The sequence below is a fragment of the Rattus norvegicus genome, chromosome 12 (genome assembly GCF_036323735.1).
Source record: "Rattus norvegicus strain BN/NHsdMcwi chromosome 12, GRCr8, whole genome shotgun sequence".
NCBI classification, from domain to species: domain Eukaryota; kingdom Metazoa; phylum Chordata; class Mammalia; order Rodentia; family Muridae; genus Rattus; species Rattus norvegicus.
This window is the reverse complement of record NC_086030.1, coordinates 5,887,582-5,909,077: the sequence shown is the minus strand read 5'-3', so window position 1 is coordinate 5,909,077 and position 21,496 is coordinate 5,887,582. Positions and strand designations below refer to the sequence as shown.

General features: G+C 42.6%; 6 non-coding genes and 2 pseudogenes across 6 annotated transcripts; all 8 read left to right on the top strand.

The window, feature by feature from the left end:
• Positions 1-2,191: 2,191 nt before the first annotated feature.
• Positions 2,192-2,309, top strand: LOC120096109 (5S ribosomal RNA). Its single transcript, XR_005492138.1, has one exon. It is a non-coding gene; the product is annotated as a 5S ribosomal RNA (ribosomal RNA).
• Positions 2,310-4,629: 2,320 nt separating this feature from the next.
• LOC120096098 (5S ribosomal RNA) lies at positions 4,630-4,747 on the top strand. The gene has a single exon (XR_005492130.1). It is a non-coding gene; the product is annotated as a 5S ribosomal RNA (ribosomal RNA).
• Positions 4,748-7,072: 2,325 nt separating this feature from the next.
• On the top strand, positions 7,073-7,190 carry LOC120096087 (5S ribosomal RNA). The gene has a single exon (XR_005492124.1). It is a non-coding gene; the product is annotated as a 5S ribosomal RNA (ribosomal RNA).
• Positions 7,191-9,522: 2,332 nt separating this feature from the next.
• LOC120096045 (5S ribosomal RNA) lies at positions 9,523-9,640 on the top strand (annotated as a pseudogene).
• Positions 9,641-11,990: 2,350 nt separating this feature from the next.
• On the top strand, positions 11,991-12,108 carry LOC120096079 (5S ribosomal RNA). The gene has a single exon (XR_005492118.1). It is a non-coding gene; the product is annotated as a 5S ribosomal RNA (ribosomal RNA).
• Positions 12,109-14,440: 2,332 nt separating this feature from the next.
• Positions 14,441-14,558, top strand: LOC120096068 (5S ribosomal RNA). The gene has a single exon (XR_005492117.1). It is a non-coding gene; the product is annotated as a 5S ribosomal RNA (ribosomal RNA).
• A 2,384-nt stretch (positions 14,559-16,942) lies between these two features.
• On the top strand, positions 16,943-17,060 carry LOC120096057 (5S ribosomal RNA). The gene has a single exon (XR_005492116.1). It is a non-coding gene; the product is annotated as a 5S ribosomal RNA (ribosomal RNA).
• A 2,405-nt stretch (positions 17,061-19,465) lies between these two features.
• On the top strand, positions 19,466-19,583 carry LOC120096026 (5S ribosomal RNA; annotated as a pseudogene).
• Positions 19,584-21,496: the final 1,913 nt, after the last annotated feature.

Below are 21,496 nucleotides of genomic sequence, written 5' to 3'. Positions count from 1 at the left end.
AGGAGCTCAGGAGCTCAGGAGCCAGTGATTTCAGGACAGCAGGGATACACAGTGAGACCATGTGCGTAACAAACCAACAGAAACCAAAACAACAAAGCAACCTTAAAAAACCCATCCCTAACCAAACCAAACCAACAAACAGAAATAGACTTTACAACTTTTTTTAAAAAGATGTATTTCTTATATATAAGTACACTGTAGCTGTCTTCAGACACACCAGAAGAGGGCATTAGATGGCACTACAGATGGCTGTGAGACACCATGTCGTTGCTGGGATTTGAACTCAGAACCTCTGGAAGAGCAGTCAGTGCTCTTAACCACTAAGCCATCCTTCCAGCCCGACTTTACAACTTTTATTTTGTCTTTTTTTTTTCCTTCCCCAGAGCTTAGGATCGAACCCAGGACCTTGTGCTTGCTAGGCATGTGCTCTACGACTGAGTTAAATCCCCAACCCTAAAAATAGACTTTAAAAATGTCAAAGGAACCCCTCCTCTAGGATGTGGCTGAGCTGAAGCACACAGGCGGGAGACTCTGAGGAATCCGCGGCCCTGAGCATCTGAGCGCGCTTCAAGTCTCCGATTAAATTTTAAAAATGGCCTCCAATAAAACTGCATTGCAAAAAATGGGAGAAAAAAAAAACAGAATGGAAAGAGTAAAAGAGTTGAAGGGGCTGAGCCTGAAGAATTTGTGGTAGAAAAAGTACTGAACCATTGTGTAGTGAACTATTTCGTGAAGTGGAAGGGGTTTACAGATGCCGATAATACTTGGGTACCAGGAGAAAATTTAGATTGTCCAGAATTAATTGAAGCACTTCTTCATTCTCGAAAAGCTGGGAAAGGAAACGATTGTCCAAAAAGGAAATCTTTATCTGATAGTGAATCCGATGAGAGCAAATCGAAAAAGAGAGATGCTGCTGATAAGCAAAGGAGGCGAATATGAAGTGGCCTCAGATTGTCATCGCCTTCTATGAGGAGTGGCTGATTTGGCATTCTTGTACCGAAATGAAGTACAATAATTGTTTGCATATATAAATACACAATATTATATATATATATGTATATATACATATATATATATGAATGATCTGGATCTTGGGTTTTGAATTACTAGTGTGGATCAAATAGCATCCTGATGAAAATCACGTCTGATATGCTAGTTTTGAAAGCATTGGCCGTAGTTGGGAGATTTTTGGTTTTCGTTCTGCGTCAAAAGGCACTGACTCCTTTGAGCGAGTGAGAGCTCTCTGTAGTTGCTTCCTGTAACAGTAGAGTACTTGACACCATGTTGTATTTCCTCGGCTTGAAGAACAGCTTTTCTTAAACACTGGGGAGATTTTACAGTCATGACTCAAGTCAGAACTTATTTTTAACTGGGACACAGAAGGACCATTCTGGTGTGTGTGTGTGTGTGTGTGTGTGTGTGTGTGTGTGTGTGCGTTTGTTTGTATGCAGTGTATGCATAAAACACTTACATAACCTGTCTGTTTTAGCTTGCTTTTAATACTCAAAAGAGCTGAACGTGAAAACACAGGTTGATGAGAGGCCATCAGCCTGAACATTTTCCTGAAACCATAACCTTTCGGGTTAAGCAGAGTCTGTAATGTATTGGATAGTTTAAAAGCAAGCCCATCAGAATTGATGTATTATCAAATAAATACAGTAGTTTATTTTCATACCAACTCCACCTTCAGAAAACAGAATTAAACAAAGTAGTAGCTTGATTTAACAACAAGACTTGGCCTAGTGTGGTGGTGTGCACCTTTAATGCCAGAACTCTAGAGGCAGGTGGAGCTGTGATTTAAGAGGCCAGCTGATCTACAGAGGCTGGTCCGAGTCAGCTGTTCTGTGTAAAGGTTCCTCTGGTTGAACCATTCCTTTGTAGGAAGTTAAAATCTGTACTAAAAGGTTATGATTCATGGAATCTGTTAGATGTGGAAGTAGAATCATGGTTAGAGCTGATGTTGGCCATTAAGTCCTGCTGTGGTTTAGTCCCTGGAAGCTCTGGTTGGTTGGTGTTGTTGTTCATATGGGGTCTCAAGTCCCTTCAAGCTCTTTTAGTCCTTTCTCTGATTTCTTCAACTGGGGTCCTGCGCTCAGTTAACTGGTTTGTTGCTCGCATTCACCTATGTATCTGCCGTATTCTGGCTGTGTCAATGAATAGTTTTATATTCCTTTAAAAAAATGTGAGAAGAGCCTACAGCCATACCACCCTGAACGCGCCCGATCTCGTCTGATCTCGGAAGCTAAGCAGGGTCGGGCATGCTTAGTACGTGGATGGGAGACCACCTGGGATACCGGGTGCTGTAGGCTTTTGGGGGTTGGGGATTTAACTCAGTGGTAGAGCTCTTGCCAGGCAATCAAAATCAGGAGCTCAGGGGCTCAGGGGCTCAGGGGCTCAGGGGCTCAGGGGCTCAGGGGCTCAGGAGCTCAGGAGCTCAGGAGCTCAGGAGCTCAGGAGCTCAGGAGCCAGTGATTTCAGGACAGCAGGGATACACAGTGAGACCATGTGCGTAACAAACCAACAGAAACCAAAACAAAGCAACCTTAAAAAACCCATCCCTAACCAAACCAAACCAACAAACAGAAATAGACTTTACAACTTTTTTTAAAAAGATGTATTTCTTATATATAAGTACACTGTAGCTGTCTTCAGACACACCAGAAGAGGGCATTAGATGGCACTACAGATGGCTGTGAGACACCATGTCGTTGCTGGGATTTGAACTCAGAACCTCTGGAAGAGCAGTCAGTGCTCTTAACCACTAAGCCATCCTTCCAGCCCGACTTTACAACTTTTATTTTGTCTTTTTTTTTTCCTTCCCCAGAGCTTAGGATCGAACCCAGGACCTTGTGCTTGCTAGGCATGTGCTCTACGACTGAGTTAAATCCCCAACCCTAAAAATAGACTTTAAAAATGTCAGAGGAACCCCTCCTCTAGGATGTGGCTGAGCTGAAGCACACAGGCGGGAGACTCTGAGGAATCCGCGGCCCTGAGCATCTGAGCGCGCTTCAAGTCTCCGATTAAATTTTAAAAATGGCCTCCAATAAAACTGCATTGCAAAAAATGGGAGAAAAAAAAAAAAACAGAATGGAAAGAGTAAAAGAGTTGAAGGGGCTGAGCCTGAAGAATTTGTGGTAGAAAAAGTACTGAACCATTGTGTAGTGAACTATTTCGTGAAGTGGAAGGGGTTTACAGATGCCGATAATACTTGGGTACCAGGAGAAAATTTAGATTGTCCAGAATTAATTGAAGCACTTCTTCATTCTCGAAAAGCTGGGAAAGAAAACGATTGTCCAAAAAGGAAATCTTTATCTGATAGTGAATCCGATGAGAGCAAATCGAAAAAGAGAGATGCTGCTGATAAGCAAAGGAGGCGAATATGAAGTGGCCTCAGATTGTCATCGCCTTCTATGAGGAGTGGCTGATTTGGCATTCTTGTACCGAAATGAAGTACAATAATTGTTTGCATATATAAATACACAATATTATATATATATGTATATATACATATATATATGAATGATCTGGATCTTGGGTTTTGAATTACTAGTGTGGATCAAATAGCATCCTGATGAAAATCACGTCTGATATGCTAGTTTTGAAAGCATTGGCCGTAGTTGGGAGATTTTTGGTTTTCGTTCTGCGTCAAAAGGCACTGACTCCTTTGAGCGAGTGAGAGCTCTCTGTAGTTGCTTCCTGTAACAGTAGAGTACTTGACACCATGTTGTATTTCCTCGGCTTGAAGAACAGCTTTTCTTAAACACTGGGGAGATTTTACAGTCATGACTCAAGTCAGAACTTATTTTTAACTGGGACACAGAAGGACCATTCTGGTTTGTGTGTGTGTGTGTGTGTGTGTGTGTGTGTGTGTGCGTTTGTTTGTATGCAGTGTATGCATAAAACACTTACATAACCTGTCTGTTTTAGCTTGCTTTTAATACTCAAAAGAGCTGAACGTGAAAACACAGGTTGATGAGAGGCCATCAGCCTGAACATTTTCCTGAAACCATAACCTTTCGGGTTAAGCAGAGTCTGTAATGTATTGGATAGTTTAAAAGCAAGCCCATCAGAATTGATGTATTATCAAATAAATACAGTAGTTTATTTTCATACCAACTCCACCTTCAGAAAACGGAATTAAACAAAGTAGTAGCTTGATTTAACAACAAGACTTGGCCTAGTGTGGTGGTGTGCACCTTTAATGCCAGAACTCTAGAGGCAGGTGGAGCTGTGATTTAAGAGGCCAGCTGATCTACAGAGGCAGGTCCGAGTCAGCTGTTCTGTGTAAAGGTTCCTCTGGTTGAACCATTCCTTTGTAGGAAGTTAAAATCTGTACTAAAAGGTTATGATTCATGGAATCTGTTAGATGTGGAAGTAGAATCATGGTTAGAGCTGATGTTGGCCATTAAGTCCTGCTGTGGTTTAGTCCCTGGAAGCTCTGGTTGGTTGGTGTTGTTGTTCATATGGGGTCACAAGTCCCTTCAAGCTCTTTTAGTCCTTTCTCTGATTTCTTCAACTGGGGTCCTGCGCTCAGTTAACTGGTTTGTTGCTCGCATTCACCTATGTATCTGCCGTATTCTGGCTGTGTCAATGAATAGTTTTATATTCCTTTAAAAAAATGTGAGACGAGCCTACAGCCATACCACCCTGAACGCGCCCGATCTCGTCTGATCTCGGAAGCTAAGCAGGGTCGGGCATGCTTAGTACGTGGATGGGAGACCACCTGGGATACCGGGTGCTGTAGGCTTTTGGGGGTTGGGGATTTAACTCAGTGGTAGAGCTCTTGCCAGGCAATCAAAATCAGGAGCTCAGGGGCTCAGGGGCTCAGGGGCTCAGGGGCTCAGGGGCTCAGGGGCTCAGGAGCTCAGGAGCTCAGGAGCTCAGGAGCTCAGGAGCCAGTGATTTCAGGACAGCAGGGATACACAGTGAGACCATGTGCGTAACAAACCAACAGAAACCAAAACAAAGCAACCTTAAAAAACCCATCCCTAACCAAACCAAACCAACAAACAGAAATAGACTTTACAACTTTTTTTAAAAAGATGTATTTCTTATATATAAGTACACTGTAGCTGTCTTCAGACACACCAGAAGAGGGCATTAGATGGCACTACAGATGGCTGTGAGACACCATGTCGTTGCTGGGATTTGAACTCAGAACCTCTGGAAGAGCAGTCAGTGCTCTTAACCACTAAGCCATCCTTCCAGCCCGACTTTACAACTTTTATTTTGTCTTTTTTTTTTCCTTCCCCAGAGCTTAGGATCGAACCCAGGACCTTGTGCTTGCTAGGCATGTGCTCTACGACTGAGTTAAATCCCCAACCCTAAAAATAGACTTTAAAAATGTCAGAGGAACCCCTCCTCTAGGATGTGGCTGAGCTGAAGCACACAGGCGGGAGACTCTGAGGAATCCGCGGCCCTGAGCATCTGAGCGCGCTTCAAGTCTCCGATTAAATTTTAAAAATGGCCTCCAATAAAACTGCATTGCAAAAAATGGGAGAAAAAAAAAAAACAGAATGGAAAGAGTAAAAGAGTTGAAGGGGCTGAGCCTGAAGAATTTGTGGTAGAAAAAGTACTGAACCATTGTGTAGTGAACTATTTCGTGAAGTGGAAGGGGTTTACAGATGCCGATAATACTTGGGTACCAGGAGAAAATTTAGATTGTCCAGAATTAATTGAAGCACTTCTTCATTCTCGAAAAGCTGGGAAAGAAAACGATTGTCCAAAAAGGAAATCTTTATCTGATAGTGAATCCGATGAGAGCAAATCGAAAAAGAGAGATGCTGCTGATAAGCAAAGGAGGCGAATATGAAGTGGCCTCAGATTGTCATCGCCTTCTATGAGGAGTGGCTGATTTGGCATTCTTGTACCGAAATGAAGTACAATAATTGTTTGCATATATAAATACACAATATTATATATATATATATGTATATATACATATATATATGAATGATCTGGATCTTGGGTTTTGAATTACTAGTGTGGATCAAATAGCATCCTGATGAAAATCACGTCTGATATGCTAGTTTTGAAAGCATTGGCCGTAGTTGGGAGATTTTTGGTTTTCGTTCTGCGTCAAAAGGCACTGACTCCTTTGAGCGAGTGAGAGCTCTCTGTAGTTGCTTCCTGTAACAGTAGAGTACTTGACACCATGTTGTATTTCCTCGGCTTGAAGAACAGCTTTTCTTAAACACTGGGGAGATTTTACAGTCATGACTCAAGTCAGAACTTATTTTTAACTGGGACACAGAAGGACCATTCTGGTTTGTGTATGTGTGTGTGTGTGTGTGTGTGTGTGTGTGTGTGTGTGTGCGTTTGTTTGTATGCAGTGTATGCATAAAACACTTACATAACCTGTCTGTTTTAGCTTGCTTTTAATACTCAAAAGAGCTGAACGTGAAAACACAGGTTGATGAGAGGCCATCAGCCTGAACATTTTCCTGAAACCATAACCTTTCGGGTTAAGCAGAGTCTGTAATGTATTGGATAGTTTAAAAGCAAGCCCATCAGAATTGATGTATTATCAAATAAATACAGTAGTTTATTTTCATACCAACTCCACCTTCAGAAAACGGAATTAAACAAAGTAGTAGCTTGATTTAACAACAAGACTTGGCCTAGTGTGGTGGTGTGCACCTTTAATGCCAGAACTCTAGAGGCAGGTGGAGCTGTGATTTAAGAGGCCAGCTGATCTACAGAGGCAGGTCCGAGTCAGCTGTTCTGTGTAAAGGTTCCTCTGGTTGAACCATTCCTTTGTAGGAAGTTAAAATCTGTACTAAAAGGTTATGATTCATGGAATCTGTTAGATGTGGAAGTAGAATCATGGTTAGAGCTGATGTTGGCCAATAAGTCCTGCTGTGGTTTAGTCCCTGGAAGCTCTGGTTGGTTGGTGTTGTTGTTCATATGGGGTCTCAAGTCCCTTCAAGCTCTTTTAGTCCTTTCTCTGATTTCTTCAACTGGGGTCCTGCGCTCAGTTAACTGGTTTGTTGCTCGCATTCACCTATGTATCTGCCGTATTCTGGCTGTGTCAATGAATAGTTTTATATTCCTTTAAAAAAATGTGAGAAGAGCCTACAGCCATACCACCCTGAACGCGCCCGATCTCGTCTGATCTCGGAAGCTAAGCAGGGTCGGGCATGCTTAGTACGTGGATGGGAGACCACCTGGGATACCGGGTGCTGTAGGCTTTTGGGGGTTGGGGATTTAACTCAGTGGTAGAGCTCTTGCCAGGCAATCAAAATCAGGAGCTCAGGGGCTCAGGGGCTCAGGGGCTCAGGGGCTCAGGGGCTCAGGGGCTCAGGGGCTCAGGAGCTCAGGAGCTCAGGAGCTCAGGAGCTCAGGAGCTCAGGAGCCAGTGATTTCAGGACAGCAGGGATACACAGTGAGACCATGTGCGTAACAAACCAACAGAAACCAAAACAACAAAGCAACCTTAAAAAACCCATCCCTAACCAAACCAAACCAACAAACAGAAATAGACTTTACAACTTTTTTTAAAAAGATGTATTTCTTATATATAAGTCCACTGTAGCTGTCTTCAGACACACCAGAAGAGGGCATTAGATGGCACTACAGATGGCTGTGAGACACCATGTCGTTGCTGGGATTTGAACTCAGAACCTCTGGAAGAGCAGTCAGTGCTCTTAACCACTAAGCCATCCTTCCAGCCCGACTTTACAACTTTTATTTTGTCTTTTTTTTTTTCCTTCCCCAGAGCTTAGGATCGAACCCAGGACCTTGTGCTTGCTAGGCATGTGCTCTACGACTGAGTTAAATCCCCAACCCTAAAAATAGACTTTAAAAATGTCAGAGGAACCCCTCCTCTAGGATGTGGCTGAGCTGAAGCACACAGGCGGGAGACTCTGAGGAATCCGCGGCCCTGAGCATCTGAGCGCGCTTCAAGTCTCCGATTAAATTTTAAAAATGGCCTCCAATAAAACTGCATTGCAAAAAATGGGAGAAAAAAAAAACAGAATGGAAAGAGTAAAAGAGTTGAAGGGGCTGAGCCTGAAGAATTTGTGGTAGAAAAAGTACTGAACCATTGTGTAGTGAACTATTTCGTGAAGTGGAAGGGGTTTACAGATGCCGATAATACTTGGGTACCAGGAGAAAATTTAGATTGTCCAGAATTAATTGAAGCACTTCTTCATTCTCGAAAAGCTGGGAAAGAAAACGATTGTCCAAAAAGGAAATCTTTATCTGATAGTGAATCCGATGAGAGCAAATCGAAAAAGAGAGATGCTGCTGATAAGCAAAGGAGGCGAATATGAAGTGGCCTCAGATTGTCATCGCCTTCTATGAGGAGTGGCTGATTTGGCATTCTTGTACCGAAATGAAGTACAATAATTGTTTGCATATATAAATACACAATATTATATATATATATGTATATATACATATATATATGAATGATCTGGATCTTGGGTTTTGAATTACTAGTGTGGATCAAATAGCATCCTGATGAAAATCACGTCTGATATGCTAGTTTTGAAAGCATTGGCCGTAGTTGGGAGTTTTTTGGTTTTCATTCTGCGTCAAAAGGCACTGACTCCTTTGAGCGAGTGAGAGCTCTCTGTAGTTGCTTCCTGTAACAGTAGAGTACTTGACACCATGTTGTATTTCCTCGGCTTGAAGAACAGCTTTTCTTAAACACTGGGGAGATTTTACAGTCATGACTCAAGTCAGAACTTATTTTTAACTGGGACACAGAAGGACCATTCTGGTTTGTGTGTGTGTGTGTGTGTGTGTGTGTGTGTGTGTGCGTTTGTTTGTATGCAGTGTATGCATAAAACACTTACATAACCTGTCTGTTTTAGCTTGCTTTTAATACTCAAAAGAGCTGAACGTGAAAACACAGGTTGATGAGAGGCCATCAGCCTGAACATTTTCCTGAAACCATAACCTTTCGGGTTAAGCAGAGTCTGTAATGTATTGGATAGTTTAAAAGCAAGCCCATCAGAATTGATGTATTATCAAATAAATACAGTAGTTTATTTTCATACCAACTCCACCTTCAGAAAACGGAATTAAACAAAGTAGTAGCTTGATTTAACAACAAGACTTGGCCTAGTGTGGTGGTGTGCACCTTTAATGCCAGAACTCTAGAGGCAGGTGGAGCTGTGATTTAAGAGGCCAGCTGATCTACAGAGGCAGGTCCGAGTCAGCTGTTCTGTGTAAAGGTTCCTCTGGTTGAACCATTCCTTTGTAGGAAGTTAAAATCTGTACTAAAAGGTTATGATTCATGGAATCTGTTAGATGTGGAAGTAGAATCATGGTTAGAGCTGATGTTGGCTATTAAGTCCTGCTGTGGTTTAGTCCCTGGAAGCTCTGGTTGGTTGGTGTTGTTGTTCATATGGGGTCTCAAGTCCCTTCAAGCTCTTTTAGTCCTTTCTCTGATTTCTTCAACTGGGGTCCTGCGCTCAGTTAACTGGTTTGTTGCTCGCATTCACCTATGTATCTGCCGTATTCTGGCTGTGTCAATGAATAGTTTTATATTCCTTTAAAAAAAATGTGAGAAGAGCCTACAGCCATACCACCCTGAACACGCCCGATCTCGTCTGATCTCGGAAGCTAAGCAGGGTCAGGCATGCTTAGTACGTGGATGGGAGACCACCTGGGATACCGGGTGCTGTAGGCTTTTGGGGGTTGGGGATTTAACTCAGTGGTAGAGCTCTTGCCAGGCAATCAAAGTCAGGAGCTCAGGGGCTCAGGGGCTCAGGGGCTCAGGGGCTCAGGGGCTCAGGGGCTCAGGGGCTCAGGGGCTCAGGGGCTCAGGGGCTCAGGAGCTCAGGAGCTCAGGAGCTCAGGAGCCAGTGATTTCAGGACAGCAGGGATACACAGTGAGACCATGTGCGTAACAAACCAACAGAAACCAAAACAACAAAGCAACCTTAAAAAACCCATCCCTAACCAAACCAAACCAACAAACAGATATAGACTTTACAACTTTTTTTAAAAAGATGTATTTCTTATATATAAGTACACTGTAGCTGTCTTCAGACACACCAGAAGAGGGCATTAGATCTCACTACAGATGGCTGTGAGACACCATGTCGTTGCTGGGATTTGAACTCAGAACCTCTGGAAGAGCAGTCAGTGCTCTTAACCACTAAGCCATCCTTCCAGCCCGACTTTACAACTTTTATTTTGTCTTTTTTTTTTCCTTCCCCAGAGCTTAGGATCGAACCCAGGACCTTGTGCTTGCTAGGCATGTGCTCTATGACTGAGTTAAATCCCCAACCCTAAAAATAGACTTTAAAAATGTCAGAGGAACCCCTCCTCTAGGATGTGGCTGAGCTGAAGCACACAGGCGGGAGACTCTGAGGAATCCGCAGCCCTGAGCATCTGAGCGCGCTTCAAGTCTCCGATTAAATTTTAAAAATGGCCTCCAATAAAACTGCATTGCAAAAAATGGGAGAAAAAAAAAACAGAATGGAAAGAGTAAAAGAGTTGAAGGGGCTGAGCCTGAAGAATTTGTGGTAGAAAAAGTACTGAACCATTGTGTAGTGAACTATTTCGTGAAGTGGAAGGGGTTTACAGATGCCGATAATACTTGGGTACCAGGAGAAAATTTAGATTGTCCAGAATTAATTGAAGCACTTCTTCATTCTCGAAAAGCTGGGAAAGAAAACGATTGTCCAAAAAGGAAATCTTTATCTGATAGTGAATCCGATGAGAGCAAATCGAAAAAGAGAAATGCTGCTGATAAGCAAAGGAGGCGAATATGAAGTGGCCTCAGATTGTCATCGCCTTCTATGAGGAGTGGCTGATTTGGCATTCTTGTACCGAAATGAAGTACAATAATTGTTTGCATATATAAATACACAATATTATATATATATATATGTATATATACATATATATATGAATGATCTGGATCTTGGGTTTTGAATTACTAGTGTGGATCAAATAGCATCCTGATGAAAATCACGTCTGATATGCTAGTTTTGAAAGCATTGGCCGTAGTTGGGAGATTTTTGGTTTTCGTTCTGCGTCAAAAGGCACTGACTCCTTTGAGCGAGTGAGAGCTCTCTGTAGTTGCTTCCTGTAACAGTAGAGTACTTGACACCATGTTGTATTTCCTCGGCTTGAAGAACAGCTTTTCTTAAACACTGGGGAGATTTTACAGTCATGACTCAAGTCAGAACTTATTTTTAACTGGGACACAGAAGGACCATTCTGGTTTGTGTGTGTGTGTGTGTGTGTGTGTGTGTGTGTGTGTGTGTGTGTGCGTTTGTTTGTATGCAGTGTATGCATAAAACACTTACATAACCTGTCTGTTTTAGCTTGCTTTTAATACTCAAAAGAGCTGAACGTGAAAACACAGGTTGATGAGAGGCCATCAGCCTGAACATTTTCCTGAAACCATAACCTTTCGGGTTAAGCAGAGTCTGTAATGTATTGGATAGTTTAAAAGCAAGCCCATCAGAATTGATGTATTATCAAATAAATACAGTAGTTTATTTTCATACCAACTCCACCTTCAGAAAACGGAATTAAACAAAGTAGTAGCTTGATTTAACAACAAGACTTGGCCTAGTGTGGTGGTGTGCACCTTTAATGCCAGAACTCTAGAGGCAGGTGGAGCTGTGATTTAAGAGGCCAGCTGATCTACAGAGGCAGGTCCGAGTCAGCTGTTCTGTGTAAAGGTTCCTCTGGTTGAACCATTCCTTTGTAGGAAGTTAAAATCTGTACTAAAAGGTTATGATTCATGGAATCTGTTAGATGTGGAAGTAGAATCATGGTTAGAGCTGATGTTGGCCATTAAGTCCTGCTGTGGTTTAGTCCCTGGAAGCTCTGGTTGGTTGGTGTTGTTGTTCATATGGGGTCTCAAGTCCCTTCAAGCTCTTTTAGTCCTTTCTCTGATTTCTTCAACTGGGGTCCTGCGCTCAGTTAACTGGTTTGTTGCTCGCATTCACCTATGTATCTGCCGTATTCTGGCTGTGTCAATGAATAGTTTTATATTCCTTTAAAAAAATGTGAGAAGAGCCTACAGCCATACCACCCTGAACGCGCCCGATCTCGTCTGATCTCGGAAGCTAAGCAGGGTCGGGCATGCTTAGTACGTGGATGGGAGACCACCTGGGATACCGGGTGCTGTAGGCTTTTGGGGGTTGGGGATTTAACTCAGTGGTAGAGCTCTTGCCAGGCAATCAAAATCAGGAGCTCAGGGGCTCAGGGGCTCAGGGGCTCAGGGGCTCAGGGGCTCAGGGGCTCAGGAGCTCAGGAGCTCAGGAGCTCAGGAGCTCAGGAGCTCAGGAGCCAGTGATTTCAGGACAGCAGGGATACACAGTGAGACCATGTGCGTAACAAACCAACAGAAACCAAAACAACAAAGCAACCTTAAAAAACCCATCCCTAACCAAACCAAACCAACAAACAGAAATAGACTTTACAACTTTTTTTAAAAAGATGTATTTCTTATATATAAGTCCACTGTAGCTGTCTTCAGACACACCAGAAGAGGGCATTAGATCTCACTACAGATGGCTGTGAGACACCATGTCGTTGCTGGGATTTGAACTCAGAACCTCTGGAAGAGCAGTCAGTGCTCTTAACCACTAAGCCATCCTTCCAGCCCGACTTTACAACTTTTATTTTGTCTTTTTTTTTTCCTTCCCCAGAGCTTAGGATCGAACCCAGGACCTTGTGCTTGCTAGGCATGTGCTCTACGACTGAGTTAAATCCCCAACCCTAAAAATAGACTTTAAAAATGTCAGAGGAACCCCTCCTCTAGGATGTGGCTGAGCTGAAGCACACAGGCGGGAGACTCTGAGGAATCCGCGGCCCTGAGCATCTGAGCGCGCTTCAAGTCTCCGATTAAATTTTAAAAATGGCCTCCAATAAAACTGCATTGCAAAAAATGGGAGAAAAAAAAAACAGAATGGAAAGAGTAAAAGAGTTGAAGGGGCTGAGCCTGAAGAATTTGTGGTAGAAAAAGTACTGAACCATTGTGTAGTGAACTATTTCGTGAAGTGGAAGGGGTTTACAGATGCCGATAATACTTGGGTACCAGGAGAAAATTTAGATTGTCCAGAATTAATTGAAGCACTTCTTCATTCTCGAAAAGCTGAGAAAGAAAACGATTGTCCAAAAAGGAAATCTTTATCTGATAGTGAATCCGATGAGAGCAAATCGAAAAAGAGAAATGCTGCTGATAAGCAAAGGAGGCGAATATGAAGTGGCCTCAGATTGTCATCGCCTTCTATGAGGAGTGGCTGATTTGGCATTCTTGTACCGAAATGAAGTACAATAATTGTTTGCATATATAAATACACAATATTATATATATATATATGTATATATACATATATATATGAATGATCTGGATCTTGGGTTTTGAATTACTAGTGTGGATCAAATAGCATCCTGATGAAAATCACGTCTGATATGCTAGTTTTGAAAGCATTGGCCGTAGTTGGGAGATTTTTGGTTTTCGTTCTGCGTCAAAAGGCACTGACTCCTTTGAGCGAGTGAGAGCTCTCTGTAGTTGCTTCCTGTAACAGTAGAGTACTTGACACCATGTTGTATTTCCTCGGCTTGAAGAACAGCTTTTCTTAAACACTGGGGAGATTTTACAGTCATGACTCAAGTCAGAACTTATTTTTAACTGGGACACAGAAGGACCATTCTGGTTTGTGTGTGTGTGTGTGTGTGTGTGTGTGTGTGTGTGTGTGTGTGCGTTTGTTTGTATGCAGTGTATGCATAAAACACTTACATAACCTGTCTGTTTTAGCTTGCTTTTAATACTCAAAAGAGCTGAACGTGAAAACACAGGTTGATGAGAGGCCATCAGCCTGAACATTTTCCTGAAACCATAACCTTTCGGGTTAAGCAGAGTCTGTAATGTATTGGATAGTTTAAAAGCAAGCCCATCAGAATTGATGTATTATCAAATAAATACAGTAGTTTATTTTCATACCAACTCCACCTTCAGAAAACGGAATTAAACAAAGTAGTAGCTTGATTTAACAACAAGACTTGGCCTAGTGTGGTGGTGTGCACCTTTAATGCCAGAACTCTAGAGGCAGGTGGAGCTGTGATTTAAGAGGCCAGCTGATCTACAGAGGCAGGTCCGAGTCAGCTGTTCTGTGTAAAGGTTCCTCTGGTTGAACCATTCCTTTGTAGGAAGTTAAAATCTGTACTAAAAGGTTATGATTCATGGAATCTGTTAGATGTGGAAGTAGAATCATGGTTAGAGCTGATGTTGGCCATTAAGTCCTGCTGTGGTTTAGTCCCTGGAAGCTCTGGTTGGTTGGTGTTGTTGTTCATATGGGGTCTCAAGTCCCTTCAAGCTCTTTTAGTCCTTTCTCTGATTTCTTCAACTGGGGTCCTGCGCTCAGTTAACTGGTTTGTTGCTCGCATTCACCTATGTATCTGCCGTATTCTGGCTGTGTCAATGAATAGTTTTATATTCCTTTAAAAAAATGTGAGAAGAGCCTACAGCCATACCACCCTGAACGCGCCCGATCTCGTCTGATCTCGGAAGCTAAGCAGGGTCGGGCATGCTTAGTACGTGGATGGGAGACCACCTGGGATACCGGGTGCTGTAGGCTTTTGGGGGTTGGGGATTTAACTCAGTGGTAGAGCTCTTGCCAGGCAATCAAAATCAGGAGCTCAGGAGCTCAGGGGCTCAGGGGCTCAGGGGCTCAGGGGCTCAGGGGCTCAGGGGCTCAGGGGCTCAGGGGCTCAGGGGCTCAGGGGCTCAGGAGCTCAGGAGCTCAGGAGCTCAGGAGCTCAGGAGCTCAGGAGCTCAGGAGCTCAGGAGCTCAGGAGCCAGTGATTTCAGGACAGCAGGGATACACAGTGAGACCATGTGCGTAACAAACCAACAGAAACCAAAACAACAAAGCAACCTTAAAAAACCCATCCCTAACCAAACCAAACCAACAAACAGAAATAGACTTTACAACTTTTTTTAAAAAGATGTATTTCTTATATATAAGTCCACTGTAGCTGTCTTCAGACACACCAGAAGAGGGCATTAGATCTCACTACAGATGGCTGTGAGACACCATGTCGTTGCTGGGATTTGAACTCAGAACCTCTGGAAGAGCAGTCAGTGCTCTTAACCACTAAGCCATCCTTCCAGCCCGACTTTACAACTTTTATTTTGTCTTTTTTTTTTCCTTCCCCAGAGCTTAGGATCGAACCCAGGACCTTGTGCTTGCTAGGCATGTGCTCTACGACTGAGTTAAATCCCCAACCCTAAAAATAGACTTTAAAAATGTCAGAGGAACCCCTCCTCTAGGATGTGGCTGAGCTGAAGCACACAGGCGGGAGACTCTGAGGAATCCGCGGCCCTGAGCATCTGAGCGCGCTTCAAGTCTCCGATTAAATTTTAAAAATGGCCTCCAATAAAACTGCCTTGCAAAAAATGGGAGAAAAAAAAAACAGAATGGAAAGAGTAAAAGAGTTGAAGGGGCTGAGCCTGAAGAATTTGTGGTAGAAAAAGTACTGAACCATTGTGTAGTGAACTATTTCGTGAAGTGGAAGGGGTTTACAGATGCCGATAATACTTGGGTACCAGGAGAAAATTTAGATTGTCCAGAATTAATTGAAGCACTTCTTCATTCTCGAAAAGCTGAGAAAGAAAACGATTGTCCAAAAAGGAAATCTTTATCTGATAGTGAATCCGATGAGAGCAAATCGAAAAAGAGAAATGCTGCTGATAAGCAAAGGAGGCGAATATGAAGTGGCCTCAGATTGTCATCGCCTTCTATGAGGAGTGGCTGATTTGGCATTCTTGTACCGAAATGAAGTACAATAATTGTTTGCATATATAAATACACAATATTATATATATATATATGTATATATACATATATATATGAATGATCTGGATCTTGGGTTTTGAATTACTAGTGTGGATCAAATAGCATCCTGATGAAAATCACGTCTGATATGCTAGTTTTGAAAGCATTGGCCGTAGTTGGGAGATTTTTGGTTTTCGTTCTGCGTCAAAAGGCACTGACTCCTTTGAGCGAGTGAGAGCTCTCTGTAGTTGCTTCCTGTAACAGTAGAGTACTTGACACCATGTTGTATTTCCTCGGCTTGAAGAACAGCTTTTCTTAAACACTGGGGAGATTTTACAGTCATGACTCAAGTCAGAACTTATTTTTAACTGGGACACAGAAGGACCATTCTGGTTTGTGTGTGTGTGTGTGTGTGTGTGTGTGTGTGCGTTTGTTTGTATGCAGTGTATGCATAAAACACTTACATAACCTGTCTGTTTTAGCTTGCTTTTAATACTCAAAAGAGCTGAACGTGAAAACACAGGTTGATGAGAGGCCATCAGCCTGAACATTTTCCTGAAACCATAACCTTTCGGGTTAAGCAGAGTCTGTAATGTATTGGATAGTTTAAAAGCAAGCCCATCAGAATTGATGTATTATCAAATAAATACAGTAGTTTATTTTCATACCAACTCCACCTTCAGAAAACGGAATTAAACAAAGTAGTAGCTTGATTTAACAACAAGACTTGGCCTAGTGTGGTGGTGTGCACCTTTAATGCCAGAACTCTAGAGGCAGGTGGAGCTGTGATTTAAGAGGCCAGCTGATCTACAGAGGCAGGTCCGAGTCAGCTGTTCTGTGTAAAGGTTCCTCTGGTTGAACCATTCCTTTGTAGGAAGTTAAAATCTGTACTAAAAGGTTATGATTCATGGAATCTGTTAGATGTGGAAGTAGAATCATGGTTAGAGCTGATGTTGGCCATTAAGTCCTGCTGTGGTTTAGTCCCTGGAAGCTCTGGTTGGTTGGTGTTGTTGTTCATATGGGGTCTCAAGTCCCTTCAAGCTCTTTTAGTCCTTTCTCTGATTTCTTCAACTGGGGTCCTGCGCTCAGTTAACTGGTTTGTTGCTCGCATTCACCTATGTATCTGCCGTATTCTGGCTGTGTCAATGAATAGTTTTATATTCCTTTAAAAAAATGTGAGAAGAGCCTACAGCCATACCACCCTGAACGCGCCCGATCTCGTCTGATCTCGGAAGCTAAGCAGGGTCGGGCATGCTTAGTACGTGGATGGGAGACCACCTGGGATACCGGGTGCTGTAGGCTTTTGGGGGTTGGGGATTTAACTCAGTGGTAGAGCTCTTGCCAGGCAATCAAAATCAGGAGCTCAGGGGCTCAGGGGCTCAGGGGCTCAGGGGCTCAGGGGCTCAGGGGCTCAGGGGCTCAGGGGCTCAGGGGCTCAGGGGCTCAGGGGCTCAGGAGCTCAGGAGCTCAGGAGCCAGTGATTTCAGGAGCTCAGGAGCCAGTGATTTCAGGAGCTCAGGAGCCAGTGATTTCAGGACAGCAGGGATACACAGTGAGACCATGTGCGTAACAAACCAACAGAAACCAAAACAACAAAGCAACCTTAAAAAACCCATCCCAAACCAAACCAAACCAACAAACAGAAATAGACTTTACAACTTTTTTTAAAAAGATGTATTTCTTATATATAAGTACACTGTAGCTGTCTTCAGACACACCAGAAGAGGGCATGAGATCTCACTACAGATGGCTGTGAGACACCATGTCGTTGCTGGGATTTGAACTCAGAACCTCTGGTAGAGCAGTCAGTGCTCTTAACCAATAAGCCATCCTTCCAGCCCGACTTTACAACTTTTATTTTGTCTTTTTTTTTTCCTTCCCCAGAGCTTAGGATCGAACCCAGGACCTTGTGCTTGCTAGGCATGTGCTCTACGACTGAGTTCAATCCCCAACCCTAAAAATAGACTTTAAAAATGTCAGAGGAACCCCTCCTCTAGGATGTGGCTGAGCTGAAGCACACAGGCGGGAGACTCTGCAGAATCCGCGGCCCTGAGCATCTGAGCGCGCTTCAAGTCTCCGATTAAATTTTAAAAATGGCCTCCAATAAAACTGCATTGCAAAAAATGGGAGAAAAAAAAAAACAGAATGGAAAGAGTAAAAGAGTTGAAGGGGCTGAGCCTGAAGAATTTGTGGTAGAAAAAGTACTGAACCATTGTGTAGTGAACTATTTCGTGAAGTGGAAGAGGTTTACAGATGCCGATAATACTTGGGTACCAGGAGAAAATTTAGATTGTCCAGAATTAATTGAAGCACTTCTTCATTCTCGAAAAGCTGGGAAAGAAAACGATTGTCCAAAAAGGAAACCTTTATCTGATAGTGAATCCGATGAGAGCAAATCGAAGAAGAGAGATGCTGCTGATAAGCAAAGGAGGCGAATATGAAGTGGCCTCATATTGTCATCGCCTTCTATGAGGAGTGGCTGATTTGGCATTCTTGTACCGAAATGAAGTACAGTAATTGTTTGCATATATAAATAAACAATATCATATATATGTATATATATGTATATATATATACATATATATATGAAAGATCTGGATCTTGGGTTTTGAATTACTAGTGTGGATCAAATAGCATCTTGAAGAAAATCACGTCTGATATGCTAGTTTTGAAAGTATTGGCAGTAGTTGGGAGATTTTTGGTTTTCGTTCTGCGTCAAAAGGCACTGACTCCTTTGAGCGAGTGAGAGCTCTCTGTTGTTGCTTCCTGTAACAGTAGAGTACTTGACACCATGTTGTATTTCCTCGGCTTGAAGAACAGCTTTTCTTAAACACTGGGGAGATTTTACAGTCATGACTCAAGTCAGAACTTATTTTTAACTGGGACACTGAAGGACCATTCTGGTTTGTGTGTGTGTGTGTGTGTGTGTGTGTGTGTGTGTGTGTGTGTGCGTTTGTTTGTATGCAGTGTATGCATAAAACACTTACATAACCTGTCTGTTTTAGCTTGCTTTTAATACTCAAAAGAGCTGAACGTGAAAACACAGGTTGATGAGAGGCCATCAGCCTGAACATTTTCCTGAAACCATAACCTTTCGGGTTAAGCAGAGTCTGTAATGTATTGGATAGTTTAAAAGCAAGTCCATCAGAATTGATGTATTATCAAATAAATACAGTAGTTTATTTTCATACCAACTCCACCTTCAGAAAACGGAATTAAACAAAGTAGTAGCTTGATTTAACAACAAGACTTGGCCTAGTGTGGTGGTGTGCACCTTTAATGCCAGAACTCTAGAGGCAGGTGGAGCTGTGATTTAAGAGGCCAGCTGATCTACAGAGGCAGGTCCGAGTCAGCTGTTCTGTGTAAAGGTTCCTCTGGTTGAACCATTCCTTTGTAGGAAGTTAAAATCTGTACTAAAAGGTTATGATTCATGGAATCTGTTAGATGTGGAAGTAGAATCATGGTTAGAGCTGATGATGGCCATTAAGTCCTGCTGTGGTTTAGTCCCTGGAAGCTCTGGTTGGTTGGTGTTGTTGTTCATATGGGGTCTCAAGTCCCTTCAAGCTCTTTTAGTCCTTTCTCTGATTTCTTCAACTGGGGTCCTGCGCTCAGTTCACTGGTTTGTTGCTCGCATTCACCTATGTATCTGCCGTATTCTGGCTGTGTCAATGAATAGTTTTATATTCCTTTAAAAAAATGTGAGAAGAGCCTATAGCCATACCACCCTGAACGCGCCCGATCTCGTCTGATCTCGGAAGCTAAGCAGGGTCGGGCATGCTTAGTACGTGGATGGGAGACCACCTGGGATACCGGGTGCTGTAGGCTTTTGGGGGTTGGGGATTTAACTCAGTGGTAGAGCTCTTGCCAGGCAATCAAAATCAGGAGTTCAGGAGCTCAGGAGCTCAGGAGCTCAGGAGCCAGTGATTTCAGGACAGCAGGGATACACAGTGAGACCATGTGCGTAACAAACCAACAGAAACCAAAACAACAAAGCAACCTTAAAAAACCCATCCCAAACCAAACCAAACCAACAAACAGAAATAGACTTTACAACTTTTTTTAAAAAGATGTATTTCTTATATATAAGTACACTGTAGCTGTCTTCAGACACACCAGAAGAGGGCATGAGATCTCACTACAGATGGCTGTGAGACACCATGTCGTTGCTGGGATTTGAACTCAGAACCTCTGGAAGAGCAGTCAGTGCTCTTAACCAATAAGCCATCCTTCCAGCCCGACTTTACAACTTTTATTTTGTCTTTTTTTTTTCCTTCCCCAGAGCTTAGGATCGAACCCAGGACCTTGTGCTTGCTAGGCATGTGCTCTACGACTGAGTTAAATCCCCAACCCTAAAAATAGACTTTAAAAATGTCAGAGGAACCCCTCCTCTAGGATGTGGCTGAGCTGAAGCACACAGGCGGGAGACTCTGAGGAATCCGCGGCCCTGAGCATCTGAGCGCGCTTCAAGTCTCCGATTAAATTTTAAAAATGGCCTCCAATAAAACTGCATTGCAAAAAATGGGAGAAAAAAAAAAACAGAATGGAAAGAGTAAAAGAGTTGAAGGGGCTGAGCCTGAAGAATTTGTGGTAGAAAAAGTACTGAACCATTGTGTAGTGAACTATTTCGTGAAGTGGAAGGGGTTTACAGATGCCGATAATACTTGGGTACCAGGAGAAAATTTAGATTGTCCAGAATTAATTGAAGCACTTCTTCATTCTCGAAAAGCTGGGAAAGAAAACGATTGTCCAAAAAGGAAACCTTTATCTGATAGTGAATCCGATGAGAGCAAATCGAAGAAGAGAGATGCTGCTGATAAGCAAAGGAGGCGAATATGAAGTGGCCTCATATTGTCATCGCCTTCTATGAGGAGTGGCTGATTTGGCATTCTTGTACCGAAATGAAGTACAGTAATTGTTTGCATATATAAATAAACAATATCATATATATGTATATATATGTATATATATACATATATATATGAAAGATCTGGATCTTGGGTTTTGAATTACTAGTGTGGATCAAATAGCATCCTGATGAAAATCACGTCTGATATGCTAGTTTTGAAAGTATTGGCAGTAGTTGGGAGATTTTTGGTTTTCGTTCTGCGTCAAAAGGCACTGACTCCTTTGAGCGAGTGAGAGCTCTCTGTTGTTGCTTCCTGTAACAGTAGAGTACTTGACACCATGTTGTATTTCCTCGGCTTGAAGAACAGCTTTTCTTAAACACTGGGGAGATTTTACAGTCATGACTCAAGTCAGAACTTATTTTTAACTGGGACACAGGAGGACCATTCTGGTTTGTGTGTGTGTGTGTGTGTGTGTGTGTGTGTGTGTGTGTGCGTTTGTTTGTATGCAGTGTATGCATAAAACACTTACATAACCTGTCTGTTTTAGCTTGCTTTTAATACTCAAAAGAGCTGAACGTGAAAACACAGGTTGATGAGAGGCCATCAGCCTGAACATTTTCCTGAAACCATAACCTTTCGGGTTAAGCAGAGTCTGTAATGTATTGGATAGTTTAAAAGCAAGCCCATCAGAATTGATGTATTATCAAATAAATACAGTAGTTTATTTTCATACCAACTCCACCTTCAGAAAACAGAATTAAACAAAGTAGTAGCTTGATTTAACAACAAGACTTGGCCTAGTGTGGTGGTGTGCACCTTTAATGCCAGAACTCTAGAGGCAAGTGGAGCTGTGATTTAAGAGGCCAGCTGATCTACAGAGGCAGGTCCGAG